A 4,516-nucleotide genomic window follows, 5' to 3' on the forward strand; every position below is an offset into this window, starting at 1 on the left:
TACAAAATTAAAAATTAAATATTAAAATTACAATTAGAATTACGGTGGAGTGAGTTCTAATGACTCCATGGAAACAAAATTTAAAAAGTTTTGAAAGTATAACATGATGTAAACGTGACGTAAACTAACCAGGATCAATCTTTGGTATCAAATGAGGAAATAAGGATTTTATTTTTGTGCCTACACTTCAAGATTATTTCAGTCCTTGTATTAAGTAGATTATCTCCTTTATACATCAAAATTTGAAAAAAAATTTGATGTATAAAGGAGATAATCTACTTTATACATCAAAATAAACAAAGTATGTGTTTCTATTAAATATTTTACGAAGTCTGTGGTTAACTGGAAAGTGGAGATCAATGAGGTTCAAAAAATATTTACCTATTTTTGTTACACCATTTGCACTGAAAGGAGGATTATACCAAATTATCTTGCATTTATGGTTGCCGTTTCTTGATTTTATACTTGGATAGTATGCAAGTTCGCAATTGTACCCTGATTTTTTCAAGGTTTCTTGAAAAGGAGGAATACTTTCTTTAAAAATTGATTCACTTGATGATGCTGCTAATAATCTTAATTCAATAGTCTTAGGAATACTTTTTATTACACTCGGTGGATGATTAGAACTAATATGTATATAATTCAGTATATTATCTGATTTGCGGTATGGCTGAAAAGAACCATCATTAAGGTTTAGCGTTAAATCGATAGTTAACTATTTTCAAGAAGATTGTTATTTTTAAAAATTTGTACAAAATATTTCTTTAATTTTGTAATATACAGCTGATGATTGCTGTTAGCCATGAAACTTAAAATTCCATAATATATATATATATATATATATATATATATATATATATATATATATATATATATATATATATATATATATATATATATATATATATATATATATATATATATATATATATATATATATATATATATATATATATATATATATATATATATATATATATATATATATATATATATATATATATATATATATATATATATATATATATATATATATATATATATATATATATATATATATAATATATATATATATATATATATATAAATATATATATATATATATATATATATATATATATATATATATATATATATATATATATATATATATATATATATATATATATATATATATATATATTATATATATATATATATATATATATATATATATATATATATATATATATATATATATATATATATATATATATATATATATATATATATATATATATATATATATATATATATATATATATATATATATATATATATATATATATATATATATATATATATATATATATATATATAATATATATATATATATATATATATATATATATATATATATATATATATATATATATATATATATATATATATATATATATATAAATATATATATATATATATATATATATATATATATATATATATATATATATATATATATATATATATATATATATATATATATATATATATATATATATATATATATATATATATATGTTTAGCAAAAAAGTTAAAAAATAGCAGTAAAAAAAACAATTATTTCATTTTAATTCAATAAATATGAGTAAAATATAATTAGTAATTCATTTTAATAAAATGATTTATGTCATTCATTGCATTAAATCATAATTTATAATTAAAAATATTATTCATAAATTATATTGAATATATAAAATATGCTAAATTTTAAATGCATCAAAAAAACTAAGATTTTTTCGATGCATTAAAATGAACTATTATAATACTTATAAAAATTCATTTTAATAAGTATTTAAAATTTAGATTTTTTAATTTGAATCCAATTATTAAGTAATTGGGTTCAAATTAAAAAAACTAATTTTAAAAAACTTTTACTTACTAACATAACTAACCAAACTTACTAACATTACTAACATAAAATTCAAGTTTTTTAGATTCTAAAAGTAAGAACTATTTCACTTATGAAACATTCTAATGCTATAAAATAGACTAGAGCTTCCACATTTTCCTTGATATAAAGGTAAAATTAAAAAATGATAAAACTTGTTACGCATGGTTCGCACTAAATAAAATTTGATAACCATCGCATTAGGCAAGTTTTTTTTTTTTTTAATGTTTTTTTTTATTTTAGCAGACTACCAAAAAAAAAGACGAAATCTTGATTTTAAATTTTGACGTCACGGGTAATTTTCTTGTTAATTAAGAGAAACAGTATTGAATAATACTTTTAAGTCTTAATTTACGAGAAAAGTCAGAAAGTTAAGAGCCGTTATAACGGCTCTAATTTCTGACTTGCCTAAATTTTGCAAATTTTAATTAAAGAGTTTAATTAAAATTTGCTCAGCAAAATATTTTAGAGATGAAATGCCACTCTTAGTGAATTATCTTCAAGGTAGATAACCACAAAAAAGATTTTTTTATGAAAAAATTAAAATTTTGATATTTAAGTATAGTAAACTTCGATGATCGATTTTACCTATGGCAAACCTAAACTCATTTTAAAAATTAATCTATTTTGGATAGTTTCTTGGTTAGTATTAAAAAGCGTCATTAACAACGGCCAATATAACAGCTTTATTTTTATGCATTTTTATATTTAGCTTGAATTGCAACATGATATCTTAATATTGGGTCAGGCAATTTACTTCAAGGAAAAGGAACTTAAGTGTTTTGATAAAGCTCTACCCCTTGAAAATATTGCGAAAAGCAAGAAATATAAAAAATAAAAAAGCTAAATATAGTTTGTTTTCATAGATTTTAATTCGTTCGTATTGTATGAATTGACAGATAGTTGCTAAGTTTCAAAGCTTAAACTAAAACTTAAAAAATTGTGTTAAAAGTGTAGGTATTAAATGCGTTATTTTAACGTGATTTTGACAATTTTTTTACTTTTTTATGAAAGATCTACTTATTTTGCGTAATTTACGTTGCAAGAAATATATATTCTAGTTTAAATCAAACGATTGTATTTAAAATGTTGTTATAGTTCTGTATTCCTTTTCTTTTCTTTTTTTTGTTTTTTTGTTTTGTGGTTGATAACCAAAAATAACCCCTCTGATGCAACTAAAGAAACAAATTATAATAAGGAAATAAATTATAATCACTTCCATGAATTTCAAGATAAAAACCAAGACTTGTAACTAAGGAAAAAGCTTAAGGTGGATCCATGGTAAAAAAAATTACAAAAAAGTGATTTTTTTTTAATCGTTTTTAATAGATAAACTACCTATCTTTCAGAGGAAAGTGATTTTTATACATCATTTGCATTGAAAACCTGTTTAAAACAGTATATTAGTCATCTTGTATCAATTAATGTTCATAGCAACGCGCATAGCAACCACAACAGTTCGTCGATTCCTCTATTTTATCTCCTGTAAAATCTAAGCAATTGATACCTTTGTAATTTAAAATATATCTACTATGCTTTAAACTATTCTGTTGTTGGTATTACTATTGCTTTATTCGTAAATTGCTCAAAGAACATCTTTATCCTAAAGTTGTTGTTGTTGTTAGAGTTATTGGGTTAGTTTCCAAAACTAATAAATTGCTATATTTGAAAACCTTACTGAAGATATTTTGTTTGTTTAACAGTTACATATGGCTATCAAGAAAAATAAAATAAGAAAAAAAATAAAACATTTATTCTGTGGCAATCAACACACTTCTACTTCATCGAAAAATATAGTATTGTATGAGCTCATGATATAGACCTTTCAAGGATAAAAAACATGAACAAAAAATATAAGGCACCTCAAATTGCTCAGATGATTAAATTAGGAGCTCGTAGAAAAAAGTTTCATAGACAACGAAAAAGAAACTGAAGATTCAGAGTCATATTCAGCAGGAAGTTATAAAATATTAAATTTCTATCGCATTTTTGACCATTTTTTGTTTTTTCGCATGTAGTAATCTTAGAACAATGGTATCTCAAGATCCACATATAGTTAAACTTTGAAATTTTCAGGAGTTGTTTATTATACTTTAAAGGAGTGCCAATGGCACTTTATCAATGTGTTTTCTCTAATATGTAAAATTTTCAGTTTGATAGCATGAGTACTTTTTAAACAAGTTGTTTTACATAACTCACATATTTTGTATTTTTATGCTGACTCAGCAGCTTAATACAGCTTTTTTTATTTTTTGAAAAGATTTTATTCTTACAGTTACATTTACTGTTCATATTTTTATTTAAAAAATAAAAATAAAGAATATTAAAGGTTTTAGTTTTTTTATCATGGACCCACCTTAAACCTTATAACATTAAACCATTTTACCAGGATTAAAAACCGTCTTATGCAATGACAAATCAAAATCAACATCCAACAGCAACCCCGGTGTCTAAAAACTTATATGCTTATGAGGTTCATTAAATTGATCAGTTAGAAGGCGAGAACTTCCTGGTTAAATGTTCTTCTACAGAGCTATGTGATAAGACCCTTACGCCTTCTTAACAACCTTAATAAATTAATAAAAA

This window comes from Hydra vulgaris, chromosome 02 (assembly GCF_038396675.1).
Source record: "Hydra vulgaris chromosome 02, alternate assembly HydraT2T_AEP".
Taxonomy (NCBI): domain Eukaryota; kingdom Metazoa; phylum Cnidaria; class Hydrozoa; order Anthoathecata; family Hydridae; genus Hydra; species Hydra vulgaris.